General features: G+C 40.8%; 2 pseudogenes across 1 annotated transcript; both read right to left on the bottom strand.

Moving 5' to 3' along the window:
* Positions 1 to 444: 444 nt before the first annotated feature.
* Positions 445 to 1,884, bottom strand: LOC143553720 (aquaporin PIP2-4-like; annotated as a pseudogene). Its single transcript, XR_013138883.1, has 4 exons — positions 1,335 to 1,884; positions 928 to 1,223; positions 710 to 850; positions 445 to 625 (listed from the first exon to the last, which is right to left on the bottom strand). The product of XR_013138883.1 is annotated as an aquaporin PIP2-4-like (transcript).
* Positions 1,885 to 13,272: 11,388 nt separating this feature from the next.
* Positions 13,273 to 13,605, bottom strand: LOC143553703 (secreted RxLR effector protein 161 pseudogene; annotated as a pseudogene).
* Positions 13,606 to 17,538: the final 3,933 nt, after the last annotated feature.

The following is a 17,538-nucleotide window of genomic DNA, read 5'->3' as shown; positions in this document are numbered from 1 at the left end:
TTTCAATTATTTAATATGTCAATTAGATATGTATATTCCATAAATTGCAGTAAAAAAGAAAATATATTTGAATTCCACAATACAATTAGCGGCTATTCAGTGTTCACAATCATACGGAAGGATTGTTTATCTTAATCACGGTTAACCGACTCGTTATAATCGTTAAAACCGATTAACCGAAACCGCCATGACGAATCGGTTATGGTTATGGTTATATATTAACCGCTATATCGGTTATGGTTATGGGTTTGGCCAAAAACTGCTCCAAACTGACACATGCACACCCCTAATTTATATCTCAAATGGCTAAACAAAAATATTAAATTGATTTTATTTATTCATCGTTACTTTGGGGATGAAAAAGGTTCTGAAATTGAAATTAAAAAAAAAATCAAAGGACTTGTAAGTATAGTCTTTTGGACACGTTAAAAAAACTAGGTGCCCCATGACCACAATTCACACTCATAAAACAAGACAAATCTATACAATTTCTTCCAAAAGCACTCATAGCTTAAGCATTGCTCGAGAAGGATCCAAGACCTTTAGTTGCACTTGCTGTTAGTACGTATTGGTGGTAGAAGGCGGCGATGGTGGCTCCGATCATCGGTCCCACCCAAAATAACCACTACACAAAAGTCAACACGTTTAGCATATTCGAACTTACTTATCGAGATGGTGTAGTAGACATGATATAGATGATAAAACTTACTTGATCATCCCAAGCTTTGTCTTTTCCGTACATGACGGCTGCACCAAAACTACGAGCCGGGTTGATTCCAGTACCAGTGATGGGGATGGTGGCCAGGTGAACCATGAATACAGCAAATCCAATAGGAAGAGGTGCCAAAACCTTAAATCAAAACACATATAAATACACATACAACAATAATAAATAATGTATCATGTAGAGTACTTAGTCGTACTTACCGGGACATGGGAATCACGTGCATTTCTTTTGGGATCGGTGGCTGAGAATACGGTGTATACAAGGACAAATGTGCCGATGATCTCAGCACCCAAGCCAGTGCCTTTACTATATCCATCCGCAAGCTCGTTGGCACCACCTCCATAAGTATTATAGTAAGTCTTTTGGAAAGCTTTAACCAGACCACACCCACAAATGGCACCCAAGCATTGTGCCACTATGTACAAGAACGCCCTGGGAAGCGTTACCTTCCTAGCCAAAAACAACCCAAATGTCACCGCAGGGTTAATGTGTCATCCTGAAAATTCAATTCATCATCACAACATATCCACTAATCGAAACTTTGAACGTTATTATTATCTAATTAATTAAATAGTTAACTATTGAAGGGGAGAAGTAATTAATTTACCAGAGATGCCAGCAGTGCAATAGACGAGCACAAAAATCATGCCACCAAAGGCCCAAGCGATGCCAAGGATGCCAACACCACCACATTGGTCAGAGCTGTGGGTGGGGTCGGTTTGTGACTTGTAGCCAATAACAGTCAAGACAGTGATATAAAGGAAGAGAAGGGTGGCGACGAATTCAGCAATGATGGCTCGATAAAAGGACCATTTGGTTAGCTCCTCGGCGTCAAATAGGTCAGCCGGTGGAGGGTCTTGGTAGTCTCTTGCGCCGTAGTCATGGCCACCAACCTCAACGTCTTTGCCCATTACTTAGTTACTCTTCTAAAGCTTAGTGTTAGAGAAGTTTGAAGTATTTGAGTGGTAGATAATGAGAAGAGAAGAAAGCAATTTATATGCATATTCAAAATTGCATATTCGATTATTAATAATGTCACATTTGCATATTATTCAAAATCCTTATTATTTTGAGTTGGATATGATGATTGATTTTGTACATATGTGAACCTCATCATTCTCACTTACCACCGTCCATTTATTTTTGATCATCCAAAAAATATTCTTTATTGTTTATTCCACTAGCCAAATCAGTGCTCAGTTGGTAACAAAGTATTTTTCTGCTAACCCAGCCAATCATTTAATCATTAACTAACATTAAAAAATAATTCATGGCTATAACACCACCGTCCACCACACTACATTTTGTCCCTTGGATTATCCATAATCATTATTATACATTCGGTTCCCATGTTTCGAGTTAGCGGGTTAAATTAACCGACTATGGACACGTATATTTATTCATGTACAAAACATCAATCCTAACCTTAACACAGTTATAACAGTGTAAGATGAGTACAAACCATTTAACTCATTATATAGACGTTTAAAACCGGTTGGCTCGTGCTATTCAAGATATTTGTGTTACTCGGGTTGATGGGTTGTGAAAAAAATGAGTTAGATAGGTTGGTGGGTTGACTTGTTTAATTAATTAAACAAGCTCGTGTTAAAGGGCTTATAGTGAACTGGACACGAACTGTTTAATAAAAATGTCAACATAAAGACAACATATATATTAAATGGGTTAAAGGCGAACCAAAAACCAAAAATTTGGTTGTTGAGTTTTTTTTTTACACAATGTGATTTCAGTTCTTTCGGTTTTCGTTAGGGTTCAGATTTGGTTTTATTGGTTTTCGTTTGGTTTTGCTTTTCTCAGTTTACAATTCAGGCTTCAAATTTTTTGGCGAAAAAAATTTGCACAAAATATTAAGTTGGCACAATTTGCTGTCATTCCCATTTTAGTGGGGTGGTAAGATGGTTTAGGTGTGAATTTGGTGGTCAAAGATTATTTCCCCATAGTATATAATAATATTTAGTTGTTAAAAAAAAAAGGTTAGCACTATTTGCTAAATTATTATACATTACTAGAAAAAAATACTGAAAATTCAATACTAGTAATGCAAATTCATAAATTTGGTTAGGTTCGGGTTTTCCGATTCTAGTTACATGCGAAACCGAACAAAAAATTCATTTTTTACAAAAGTAAAAATAAAACAAAACAATCGGTTTTTATTTAGGTCCGATTTTTTTATCACGCATTGGTTTTTTTGTTTCATACTTTCATGTACATAACCCAAAACCTGCTTATTTTCATTTAGTGTTTCGGGTTTTGTTAGAAATTGTCATTCTCCCATCAATATGAATGTCATTTAGCTGCCCCCCTTCGCGAGTTACCAAGTGAAAACGTAAATAAATGCAAAACCTTTTGAATATTGAAAATGGTGACAAGTGACAACAAAATGCATTCTTGTTATTCAAGACAAATGAAATGACTGCTGTCCAGGGCCCTTTGACTCATCTTAGAAGTTAGACCAGCCCATTGTTAATGTGGTCCTTTGTAAGCCATCATGATATTGGGTTTGGGAAAACTAGTAGATGGATGGGGCTTATACACAGTGCTTCGTAATTTTCTTAACGATCAACAAATATAACAAATATAGAATGTCTACGTACTTTTGTATAAAGTGATTCAATGATTAAAGGTCACCGCCAACTGGACCAATTCACCCGTAAGGAGCCCTTAAGCGTCTCCAAGCAGGGAGGCTCGGAGGGTGTGCGAGCCGCACCGTTGGCCGGGGCACATAAGTTTCGGGGGCACAAACTTTTTTTTATACATATTACATATATATGTTTTTTGATGTTAAAAATGAGGTTATTTGCAATGGTCAGTGAGATAATGGCATGTTCAGAATTGCTTATGCTTATAATAAATCGGTCGATAAAAGTTTCCATGTTCGCTAGCGTATCAAAAATTTTCGTTAAGGCCTACGGGCCTTTTTATTTTGGCTCGCCCGAGGTATTTAAATTCTCGGAGACGCCCCTGCCTCCAAGTTCTCTTCAGTTCTGGGAAAACTCACTCGCCCCACTGAAGGTAAAACTCGAACACCCTCGTGATCAAACCGTAAATCATAAAGATTCCAGTATTCCTTCATTTTCATTGAGCCATCATGTCCCCTTTAAAATGTTGTAATTCCGGATTAAGCTTGGGTCTCCATTGAGAAACCCATTATTCACGTTTTTAATTCATAAATCTTTATTATTGTTATTTATTTTTCTCGCTTATATTTCTTAATCTAATAAAGATGTGAGGCCAATAACCAATCAATCTTTTTATTGGTATTTTTATTTTTGTATATTTTTTATATATCTCCAAACACCACTAATAGATCTTTATAAATTTTTATATACTTCTTAAGTTTGAACAGTTACTTTCTTATTGATCTATATCTCCATCATTTTCATTCTCTATACATCTCTAATATCGTTGTGATCTATTTACTTAAATTTACATGTTATAAATTTATGATGCTAGATTGCTAGTCACTCGAAAGCAACTTAGACCATTCGTACTGGAGCCTTGTTGTAGGCGTTTTGTGCCAAAATGCGTGGGAGGGGGGGGGGGCCTTTTGATGTAGCAATTATCAGCCAATTCTTTTGATGTAGCATTTTGTACATAACGTTCAAACGGCACGCATTTTAATAAATATAACCGCTGGGCATTGAAAAAAAAAATATAGATACCTTTATTTATATAATAAAACAAACCTTCATTTCAATAATTTTAAACCATCTTCTTCATCATCTTCATTTCTCTCAAGTAACCCAACAAATACCCCTCATTTTTTATGGAGCAACCAAATTCTCAATAGATAATTAGGGTATGGTTACGGATACAGACCCATGAAGAAGAGGTAGCATTAGCCAAAGCTTGGGTCTATGTTTCCGAAGACTTTGACCCCGTGGAACAACGAACGTCGGGTTTTTTTGCCACGAGTTTGTAACCTATTTTGTTACAGATGGGAGGATCAAGCGGTTGTACAGAGAACAAAGTGTGCTCGAAATGGCAAAATACGATGAGACAAATTAACGCTCGCGTAACGGAACGTATGAAGTCATAACGAAATCAAATGATGGAATTGGGAATAGTATTTTTGTGTATTTTGTTTATTGGAAAACGAGTTGTTTCAAGTGTTTATGTATTTTAAATTTATAATCTATGTGTTTTTTTTTTCTATTTTTAATTTATTGAATGGAATATTAATCTATTTTTATTTGTTTAGTTTTAATTAAATAATAAAATATTAAGAGAAAATGATTGAGTAATGATTGAAACATAGTTATGGTTGCGCTCATTTTTTACAAAATGTTAAATACTGACTGGACACCACATGACTTAAAATGTCGGGAAGTAAGGCATTATGACTCCGAATGATCTTATAAGCTCGCATAAAAGCAATTTTAAATATAAAATTTTTTGGGTCCTACTAGAAACACTTCACACCATTTAAACGCCTCGTATAAGGCTGGCATATGTGGGGCCTATAGGAAGCGTATTGTTGGGGTTTTTTAGAAAAAAAAAAGGACGACGTATTTAGAAAAATTCCTCTCTAAACTCCTAGCGGCAACTTTCAAGTGGGCCAGCCTAAACATGGTTTATCCACACACTAGGCCCTATCGGTTAGCTGGCTACTTCACAAGTTAACCTTGTGTAGTTGTGTGATTGGACCATATGTCACTCTCCCATTCTTGTACACTTACTCGTTGATTTGGCTTTTCTTACGTGAAACTTTAGAAAATTTGAAGAAATTACATTTGGATCTCATACACGTTTTAAACCAAAAGGACTGGTGGTTGTGGATAAAGTTTGAATTTGAAGTTTGGACTTGGCTTCTAGTTTTATAGATATTATATTAAACTATTACCACTTTACCAGCAAATAATAAAAACTAATATAAAATATTGCTTTTCTTTAGGGTTTTGTGATTGAAACTGATATAATAACAAAAAACATTTTAAGGTTATTGAACTTTTAATTTTAAGTTTACTTACCAATGCTAATGCAGTGATTGTATGTAGAGTTTTGTTGCCTATTTCAGATTTTCAGAGTGCAACTGTAAAACGAAAATTGTGAAAATTGAAGTTGTTGAAGTCCCACCTATGACTCACAATGTCTACAATTAAATAAATAAGGAGATAGTTATGATAGTTGTTAAGGACCGTGTATATTAGAGAGAATGATTTACGAAAAGTTGATCAACAACTTTGTTTCTAAGGATGTTAGGAGAGGTTCATGTTTCATTTAACTAGGTAAGATAAGTTAAATTACTATAATAACTTTGTTTGATTTATTGTTATAATAGTTATCACTGTAATAATGATTATGTGCGTGTTTGTATAAGGCTGAGGGGTGTGGGGGGCTCTAACGGGGGCGCGAGTGGGGGGCTCCAGCTAATAATATTGTGACGTGTGGCAGAGAGAGAAACTGGATAAGATGGGTGTTGGAGCCCCGCTGGAGCCCCTGGCCCTGGTGTGGAGGGGCTCCAGCAGGGGCTCCAGCGGATTTTTTTTTTATTTTTTTATAAATATATTCAAAAAACGTATTATTAAAAAAACTCATAAATTATTAAAAAAAACACACATTAAAAAAAACACATTAATATCTAAAAATAAAAAAAAAATTAAAGTACTAAAAAAACATTATTCTTATTCTTCGGCTTGGTCTTCTTCGATCAACCTCTTTCGGATACGTTCCTTTTGCTTTTCCATCAGCATTTGATCGACCGGATTTAGGTTACTGAAGTCTCTTGTAAGGAAGTCCAAATCTCTCATTCGACTTTTTTCCTTTTTGTCATTAGAGACCACCTCCATGGTTTTGTTGAATTTATTGAGGGATTCAACAAGATCGACGATGTTTACGGCTCCCCCCTCAGCCGGTTTTTTCCCCTTGGCGTCCCGTCCCAATGGCCGCCTCCTCGGCGGTGAAGACGTTTCCTCCCCCGCAATGTTTAGGTCGAATCCAACGCGGCAATCCGACCCGGCAGAAGTGCTATACGCTCCAGACGAACTAGTTTTAGTCCGTTTCGGCCCTACTTCCGCATCATGGTCCGGCGCCACCAGCTCAACCCACTTGGAACACCTTTTCAACCTCTCCCACAACTTTACATCGTCCCACGTCTTCACCGTCCCATACCTCCGCAAACACTCCTGCTTCCACTCTTCGACAGTGAAATTGTAAACCGCCAAATCATCACTGCCACTTGGTCTCATACGACCGGCGTTCCTGTTGAAAAGATTAGTAAACAAGCCGACAAATTTTCTGATTTCGTACCACCGACCCGAAATCATATCGGCGTTTCGCTCTGTACTCCCAACGAGCGTATAGAACGTCTCCCTAACCTTTGTCCAAAAAACCTTGCTTTTTTGGTAGTCGGCTGCAAAATGAATAATTAAATTAGATTTCCAGTTAACTTTTTTATTTAACTTTTTTATTAAAAATCATTTTTAAAAACGTTAAAACAATTACCGCAACGCCGATCCTCAGAAATGACTATCCAAGCCCGACACAAGGCTTCCTTCTCATCCGATGACCACGGAGTGGTTTTCCGTTTCGTCCTCGGAGTCGAAGCCGGTCCCGGCCCGTTCGTTGTAAGTTGTTTTTTCCGGTGGACGCGTCTTCTTGCTCCCGTAGCATCACCGTGTGATTCTTGTGTCTCCGGAACAACAAAGTTAGGAGACGGTTGTATGTTGGAAGGTTGAAAGCCGGATGTTTCTTGCGACCCCGAAAAAAACATCGATTGGTCTGGTGACGACCATAAATCGTCGTAACTATAACCTGAATCTAGGTTTGGGTACCAATTTCCAGACATGTTTTTAAAAAAAAGTTTGGAAGATGGGTTGATTTTGGGTTTTTTTTTAAAGTTGTGGTAATTGTTTTATGTGATTTTGGGTGTGGTAATTGTTTTATGTGATATTGGGTTTATATATAGGAAGAATACTTTTTTTTTATTAAATTAAAGAGCCCAACGGCTCATTTCTGTACTCCCAACGGCTCTTTCACGTCTCCCAATGTCCCTTTACGCCTACAGGTCCCGCGAACCACCTTGCGCCTGCTTTGAATTCCGTGCTCGCGCCCCTCTCGCGCCCCTTTCGCGCCCCGGTGGTGTGGTGCTCGCGCCTGGGGGCGCGAGCGGAGGGGCTCTCGCGCCCCCGCTGAAGCCCCACACCCCTTAGCCTAAGTTATATTTTAAGGGTCTTATTTACGCATGGTTCAAAATTTTATATATGACTCTCAATCATAATTAATATATAAATATTTTTTTTCTTTTTGTCTCCATCACTCACCTTTTATGATAGTTAGAGATGTAATTGTGTTCATTATCTTTCTCCATCACTATGTAGATCTGTCGAAGCACGAAATGAATCTGACCTGATCCATGACGATGTTTCCACGGATTTTCGAGATGAACGAACCACGTCTTGATCTTCTTCATCAGCTGCTTGAGACCTGCGATGGCTTTTTGGAGGTGTGGAGGTGACTGCTAAGATATCCTGAGGATTTCTTGTTTACAGACACAAAAAAGTGGTGGCGGCTCTTATTGAGCATGATCACTGAATAAGGAGGTGGAGACCTCCTTATATAGAGAGTCTCATGGCCACCATCATGGTACCCTAATGGGCCTAGCCCAGTTAGGGTTACCTCCACAAAACCCCCTCAGCCCAATAACATTGTATTAGTCCATGTAATAAAATAAGCAAAACATAATAGATTTAGGGTCGTAGAACCGGGTTTTAGTACCATACCCCTACAAGCCCCCCAAGTCCAGCGTTGCTCCTGGGCGCGCAAGCGTCTAGGTGGAGCGCTGGACTTTATAAGGTGTGAGGCGGTTTTTTCCCTTTTCTTTGGCCTTGTCTTTATTGTCTTTGAGTTTTGGGAGGTTTTCCCCATGATGGTGACATGTTGCGGTCCTTATGATAATGATGGTGCCCTGTCATAGATAAGATATAGCAGGCATCATAGTGGCGCGAGGCCTGATAAAAGATGGAGCGCGCATCTTGATAATAATGTAACATAACTTGCGCGCGAGGCAGCTTGAGAGTTATGAGAATAATAAAGCCTGCGCGTAAGGCGACTTACGAGCTATAAGAATAATGAAGCCTGCGCGCATGGCGACTTATGAGCTGTAATAATAATGAAGCCTGCGCGCATGGCGACTTATGAGCTGTAATAATAATGAAGCTGGCGCGAGTTGCGGCTTACAAGCTATAATAATAATGAAGCTGGCGCGTGAGGCGACTTACGAGCTATAAGAATAATGAAGCCTGCGCGCATGGCGACTTATGAGCCGTAATAATAATGAAGCTGGCGCGTGAGGCGACTTACGAGCTATAAGAATAATGACAGCTTGCGCGCGAGGCGTCTTATGAGCTGTATGAATAATAAAGCTTGCGCGCGTGGTGTCTTACGAGCCATAAGAATAATAACAGCTTGCGCGTGAGGCGTCTTATGAGCTGTATGAATAATAAAGCTTGCGCGCGAGGCGTCTTACGAGCTGAAAGAATAATAACAGCTTGCGCGCGAGGCGTCTTATGAGCTGTATGAATAATAAAGCTTGCGCGCGAGGCGTCTTATGAGCCGTAAGAATAATAACAGCTTGCGCGCGAGGCGTCTTATGAGCTGTATGAATAATAAAGCTTGCGCGCGAGGCGTCTTACGAGCTGAAAGAATAATAACAGCTTGCGCGCGAGGCGTCTTACGAGCTGTATGAATAATAAAGCTTGCGCGCGAGGCGTCTTACGAGCTATAAGAATAATAACAGCTTGCGCGCGAGGCGTCTTATGAGCTGTGTGAATAATAAAGCTTGCGCGCGAGGCGTCTTACGAGCTATAAGAATAATAACAGCTTGCGCGCGAGGCGTCTTATGAGCTGTGTGAATAATAAAGCTTGCGCGTGAGGCGTCTTACGAGCTATAAGAATAATAACAGCTTGCGCGCGAGGCGTCTTATGAGCTGTGTGAATAATAAAGCTTGCGCGTGAGGCTTCTTACGAGCTATAAGAATAATAACAGCTTGCGCGCGAGGCGTCTTATGAGCTGTGTGAACAATAAAGCTTGCGCGTGAGGCTTCTTACGAGCTATGAGAATAATAACAGCTTGCGCGCGAGGCGTCTTAGGAGCTGTGTGAACAATAAATCTTGCGCGTGAGGCGTCTTACGAGCTATGAGAATAATAACAGCTTGCGCGCGAGGCGTCTTATGAGCTGTGTGAATAATAAAGCTTGCGCGTGAGGCGTCTTACGAGCTATAAGAATAATAACAGCTTGCGCGCGAGGCGTCTTATGAGCTGTGTGAATAATAGAGCTTGCGCGTGAGGCGTCTTACGAGCTATAAGAATAATAACAGCTTGCGCGCGAGGCGTCTTATGAGCTGTAAGAATAGTGGAGCTTGCGCGTGAGGCGGATTACGAGCTACTTTATGTCCCGCGCCACGTGCAGATGTTGCATGCGCGTGCGTGTAGACTATGATATGTGTGAGCATGTGATGCGTAAGCATGTGTAATATGCGCGAGCATATGTGATGCGTGAGCATATGGTATGAGGGTTCCCAACCCTTAAGTTTGGCGCGTAGCCATATGGGATATTATGAGGATTCCCAACCTTGAAGTTTGGCGCGTAGCCATATGGGATATTATGAGGATTCCCATCCTTGGCGCGTAGCCATATGGGATATTATGAGGATTCCCAACCTTGGCGCGTAGCCATATGGGATATTATGAGGATTCCCAACCTTGAAGTTTGGCGCGTAGCCATATGGGATATTATGAGGATTCCCAACCTTGAAGTTTGGCGCGTAGCCATATGGGATATTATGAGGATTCCCAACCTTGAAGTTTGGCGCGTAGCCATATGGGATATTATGAGGATTCCCAACCTTGGCGCGTAGCCATATGGGATATTATGAGGATTCCCAACCTTGAAGTATGGCGCGTAGCCATGTGGGATATTATGAGGATTCCCAACCTTGAAGTTTGGCGCGTAGCCATGTGGGATATTATGAGGATTCCCAACCTTGAAGTTTGGCGCGTAGCCATATGGGATATTATGAGGATTCCCAACCTTGAAGTTTGGCGCGTAGCCATATGGGATATTATGAGGATTCCCATCCTTGGCGCGTAGCCATATGGGATATTATGAGGATTCCCAACCTTGGCGCGTAGCCATATGGGATATTATGAGGATTCCCAACCTTGAAGTTTGGCGCGTAGCCATGTGGGATATTATGAGGATTCCCAACCTTGAAGTTTGGCGCGTAGCCATGTGGGATATTATGAGGATTCCCAACCTTGAAGTTTGGCGCGTAGCCATATGGGATATTATGAGGATTCCCATCCTTGGCGCGTAGCCATATGGGATATTATGAGGATTCCCAACCTTGGCGCGTAGCCATATGGGATATTATGAGGATTCCCAACCTTTGAAGTTTGGCGCGTGGCCTGATGCGCGCATGCACGGCGATGGAGTGGTGACTCGTGAGTGCGCGTGCATGGCGGAGGTCTCTTGCGCAAAACCCAGATGGTGGTTTCCGCGGCGGCACATGCACGGCTGCGGAGTGAGAATCCGCGGGGGCGCGTACATGGCTGCGGAAATCTGGTAATTTCTGGATCTGCAATTTTAGAGTCAGATCTGCAACTTTAGACCTAAGATCCAGGTCTGTAATCTAGACCTAGATCTGTAAATCAGACCTAGATAGATCTGAAGCTCGGAGCAGATTTAAAACCATCACAGATCCGGAGACCTGATCATTTGAATCAGGCCGTTTCTTCTTGCCCAGATCTGGAAGCTTCTTTTTAGATCTATGGATCTTTTTGAGCTTTAATAGAACAAGCCTTGAAGCCTTTTTCTGTAAACTTCCAGATCTGGGTTTTTCCTGGGAGAGATCCGACAGCCGAGATGAAGATCGAAGGGTAGTTCGTTGCCGTCCCACGGATGGTGCCAATGTCGAAGCACGAAATGAATCTGACCTGATCCATGACGATGTTTCCACGGATTTTCGAGATGAACGAACCACGTCTTGATCTTCTTCATCAGCTGCTTGAGACCTGCGATGGCTTTTTGGAGGTGTGGAGGTGACTGCTAAGATATCCTGAGGATTTCTTGTTTACAGACACAAAAAAGTGGTGGCGGCTCTTATTGAGCATGATCACTGAATAAGGAGGTGGAGACCTCCTTATATAGAGAGTCTCATGGCCACCATCATGGTACCCTAATGGGCCTAGCCCAGTTAGGGTTACCTCCACAAAACCCCCTCAGCCCAATAACATTGTATTAGTCCATGTAATAAAATAAGCCAAACATAATAGATTTAGGGTCGTAGAACCGGGTTTTAGTACCATACCCCTACAAGATCAAATCATAATAATCCAAATTGTGTGTCTAAGTAAAACAAATATAATAATTGAAAGGTATAAATGGGATTGACATTAACTAATCAGTATACTTTTGATATGTTAACCATGATATCATCGTGAGACATGGTTATATCCTATCAAATTTAATTGTAATTGTCCAAAATACATGAAATTAGCTAGGGATGTGAATCAGGTTGAATTAGAAGGAGTTTAAATTAGCATGTTGTGGACTAAATAAGTAAATCCAAACACGACGTATATATATTTATGTGTAGAAAAAACAACTATAACTTATAAACATTTAAAACTTTGTCATGTTACGGATCGACAAATTTAATATCATTTATGAATACAAGTCACACATGGTAACTTAGTAAAAATTTAAACAAAAAATGACTTTGGAACGTATGTATCTATTGTTTGTTATTGATGTCTTTTCAACTGTTTTTGCTCCTTATCTCTTATTCTTAGTTAACAAATTTAAGACTTCAAAAGGCTTATACCTTGCATGAGTTCGAGTCCTAAAACAATGGTGTTTTTCTTTACTATCAAGAATGATAAACGATAATTAACGCACAACTTATAAATAACCGACTTATATTATAACCAGAAAATATAACTCAAAAACTGATTACAATAACTTTGGTAGTGATGGTGGTGATTGTTGTGTTTATTGTTGATGTTGTATCTAACACTAACTTTGTACATCTATTTATACTAGTAACCGAACTTGGTCACCAAGCATAATATGTGGTCACCACTCAACTTGGCCACCAAAGTGAACTTGGCCACCAAGCATATGGAATGTTTCATAATACCCCTTAGACTTTAACCGACTTGTTAAAACCTCTTAGGCCCGGTTCACCGACTTGTGACCCGGAATAGAAATTAATCCAACATTCACCCCCCCTAATTTCTGATTCGGATTAGTAAGGTCTTCAACTCCAAGTAACTCGCGCATCTACGTGAACTTGATTCTTGTGAGTGCTTTAGTGAGGATATCGGCTCGTTGCTCTTTCCCGCTAATGTGCTCAACATCGATCTCGCCGTCGTTGTAGCAATCTCGGATAAAATGAAAGCGAGACTTTATATGCTTTGTTCGGTTGTGAAAAACCGGATTTTTCACAAGCGCTATTGCGGACGTGTTATCAACTTTCAACATAACTTTCTGCAACGCTTCTCCAGTCAACTCGCTCAACAACTCTCAAAGCCATACAGCTTGACACGCGGCTGCAGAAGCCGCCATGTACTCGGCTTCACACGATGAGAGTGCAACTGTCGCTTGCTTTTGTGAGCACCATGTAATTGGAGATTGTCCGTAATAAAACACGCGCCCCGTGGTACTTCTACCATCATCCTCATCTATGTTGTGACTACTATCACTATAACCTACAAGTCGTTTAGACCCGTTCTTCCCGTACTTGATCCCGTAACTCGTCGTTTTCTTCAAATATCTCAATAGGTGTCGTATTGCCATACCATGAGATTCTCGTGGGCTTTGCATATATCGACTAACAATACCCACAGAGTACGCCATATCCGGACGAGTGTGTAATAAATACCGTAAGCAACCCACTACCTTTCGATACTCAGTTGCATTTAGTTCGACTTCATTCTCGGCTTTTGAGTATTTCACCGTGATCCATCGGGACTTGAGACAGATTACAGTTTTGCATACCGGTCTCTTTTAGAATCCTTTTGGCGTATCCTTCTTGTGTAATTATTATCTCGTCCTATCGTTGGAATACTTCGATTCCGAGATAGTAGGTTAACTTCCCGAGATCCGACATCTCAAACTTGGTCGCCATACCCTTTTTGAAATTGGAAATTATACTCGAGCTTGTACCTGTCACAAATAAATCACCCACATACACGGCTACAATCAAAAAATGTTTCCCATCCGTCTTTCGGTAAACCGATTGTTCCTTGGAACATTTTTGAAACTTCATGTCTCGTAGGATGTTATCGAGCTTTGTGTTCCAAGCTCGGGGAGATTGCCTTAACCCGTACAAGGCCTTTGACAACTTGTAAACTTTTGCCTCCTCGCCTTTTTTCTCGTATCCTTCGGGTTGAGAAATGAACACAACTTCTTTCAATTCACCATGTAGAAATGCCGTCTTTACATCAAGATGATGGATTTCCCACCCGTTAGATGCAGCCAATGCAATTAGTAGCCGAACAGTCTCGATTCGGGCTACCGGAGCGAAAACATCGTCAAAGTCAATCCCGAGTTGTTGCACGTAACCCTTTGCAACCAACCGAGCTTTGTACTTATTTATCGTCCATCCGCATTTCGTTTGATTTTGAACACCCACTTCAACCCGATACATTTTGCACCCTTTGGAAGTTCGACTAACCTCCATGTTTCATTATTCTTGATCGAATCGATCTCGGTATTCATAGCACGAACCCACTCTTGGTTCGACTTAGCCTCAAAATAGCTACTCGGTTCACCACTTGCTGTAAGAAGCAATTGCTCATAGTCAGAGTCAATATGTAACACATAATCTTCTTGTAATCTTCTTGGTAAAACCGAGACTCGGGTTGAACGTCTTAGACCCATTTGGGCCTCATTTTCACCCGAATGGACCTGTGACCCATTACTCATCGATAGATCTTAAGAGCGGGTTGAGGAATTAGGACCAATATGACTTGGTTCGGCTGAGTTGTTTGACTCGGGTTGAACCGATGATGTAGGTTCAGAGCTCGGGCTACCCGGGTTGCTTCTAGACGTTTCTTCAATAGTGGGTTCGATTTGACCAGATCCATTGTCAACCGCACCCCCCAAACAATAGAAAACATACCCGACTCATAGTCATTCTTCTCGACTTTCTTTACCCAATTCCACCCTTTGTTTTCGTCAAACACAACGTCCCGACTAACAACAATTTCCCGGTTGTTCGGATCGAAGAGACTGTATGCTTTTGAACCCGTCTCCAACCCGAGATAAACGAGTTGTCTTGACCTATCATCAAGTTTCTTTAGATGTACACTATCAACTTTAGCATACGCCATGCACCCAAATACTCGAACGTGTTCAATAATCGGTTTTTTTTTCTTGAACCGTTCATATGGAGTTTGATCAACCAAGGCCCGGGTTGGGACCCGATTGATTAAAAAGGTTGAATGTCGGACCGCTTCTCCCCACATATAATTCGGTACATGCATCGCCTTTAGAATACTCCGCACCATCCCCATTAAAGTCTGGTTTCGCCTTTCTACCACGCCATTTTGTTGTGGCGTGTACGGGGCGGTTAAATGCCGAATAGTTCCACTTTCATCGCAGAACCTATTGAAATCACGTGAAGTGAATTCTCCTCCCCTATCAGTTCGGAGAGTTTTCATTGGTAAACCCGCCTCCGTCTCGATCAGGGCTTTAAACCTCTTAAAACTTTCAAACGCCTCACCTTTTTCTTTCAATAAAAACGTCCACATGTATCGTGAGTAATCGTCTATAATAACAAAGACATACCTATTACCCGAGATAGTGGATGGGGTTATTGGACCGCACAAGTCACCATGAACTAACTCCAAAGGTTGGGATGCTCTAAACGAGGATGTAGCCGGAAACGAATGCCTCGTTTGTTTACCCACCAAGCACGATTCACACAACTGATTTTCGTGTTCAACATGTGGTAAACCTCGTACAAGATCCTTCTTAGCCATCGATTTCATTAACTCGAAATTGATGTGCCCAAGTCTTGTGTGCCAACGCCATGCATCATCTTCAATCTTTGATGGCAAACACACGGGAGCTCCAATTTTCATTCGTATTTTGTAGAGTCGGTTTGCGGATCTCTTGACCTTCATGAGTAACCTCCCGTTCTCATCGTACATGGTCAGAAGATCATGTTTCATCCGAATGTCACATCCGGACTCTGTTGCTTGACCGAGACTTATTATATTATTTTTTAACTCCGGAATATAATAAATCTCGGTTAACAAGTCTTGGTCACCCGATTTTCCTTGGAAAAGAATTGAGCCTTTTCCCTTGATTTGAACAAATGACCCATCTCCGAACTTAACCCTCCCGGTTATGTTCTCGTTTAACTCTAAAAAATATGACCGGTTTCCCATCATATGATTACTTGCCCCATTATCCAAATACCATACATCATCTTCGACCCGCTCGGTCTCGTATTTCTTTGGTATTAGGTTTTGTTCATTTAAGAACACAACTTGATGCATATACGCCGCATCATCAAAATTTTCTCGGGCTTCGGTTTGGTTTGCTTCTTGACCCTTTTGAACTCGGTCCGGGAAACCTGATGCAAAGTGACCAAACTTGTCACATCGGTAACATAAAATCTTTGACCGATCTTTCTTCACCTTTGTTTTCCCCCGACTTGATGACCCTTGTTCGGTACTGGGGGTTCGGTATTGGCCGTTAAAACGGCCTCGACCTCCTCGTCCCCGCCCCCCATTAGATTCAAAACTTCTATGACTTGATGAATCATATTTACCGAATAAAAGTTTACCTTGGTCACCCCCTTGAATTTCTTCTTCTCGGATTCGCTTCTCATAGGCTTAGAGTCGGCCTACAACATCTTCAAATCCTGTTTTATTGAGATCCAACATTTGCTCAAGCGAAGCAACCATTTGAATATACTTCGATCTTGGGAGACTTTTAAGAAACTTCTTTACCAACCTTGCTTCATCTATAACTTTGCCGAGAGCCGCTGATTTCGAGGCAATGCTCGATAACTTGCCCGCAAAGTTATCTATGGAATCTGACTCGTTCATCTTCATATTGTCAAATTCCATTGACAAGGTTTGGAGACGTGCTTCTCTAACCCGTTCGGCACCTAAGTGTCGGGTTTTAATCGAATCCCACATGGATTTAGCTGTTTCTTGATCTCCAATTTGCATTATCAAGGTTTCAGGTATGGATTGAAACAACAAGGCCATAGCCATGTCATTTTTGTCTTCATCGGGGACACCCGAGTTGATGGTGTCCCAAACTTTGTGAACTCTTAGAACTACTTTCATCCTCATAGCCCACACGGTATAGTTCGTTGCAGTTAACATTGGACATTGAACGAAAGATGGCCCGTTCTCTTTCCCCTTTGGCGGCGGCGGTGGAGTCGTGTCACCCATGGCTACTCAAACCCAACTTTTTTGAATAAAGTAACAATTGAACGAACTATGCTATCGACAATGACAACAACTTCTTTGGGAGATCAAACCAACTTGTTCGATCAACCACGATAACAACTTCTTCAGGAAATCAAACCAACTTGTTCGATCGAGACACCTTCTTTGTTGGCCGTTAATTATCGCGTTCTTGAACCGAGCTCTGATACCAATTCAAGAATGATAAACGATAATTAACGCACAACTTATAAATAACCGACTTATATTATAACCAGAAAATATAACTCAAAAACTGATTACAATAACTTTGGTAGTGATGGTGGTGATTGTTGTGTTTGTTGTTGATGTTGTATCTAACACTAACTTTGTACATCTA

Source organism: Bidens hawaiensis, unplaced genomic scaffold (genome assembly GCF_021521415.1).
Source record: "Bidens hawaiensis isolate Kalapana, Puna unplaced genomic scaffold, B.hawaiensis_p1.1 tig00017353_1, whole genome shotgun sequence".
NCBI classification, from domain to species: domain Eukaryota; kingdom Viridiplantae; phylum Streptophyta; class Magnoliopsida; order Asterales; family Asteraceae; genus Bidens; species Bidens hawaiensis.
The sequence above is the reverse complement of the archived record's forward strand: the minus strand, read 5'-3'. Positions and strand labels throughout refer to the sequence as shown.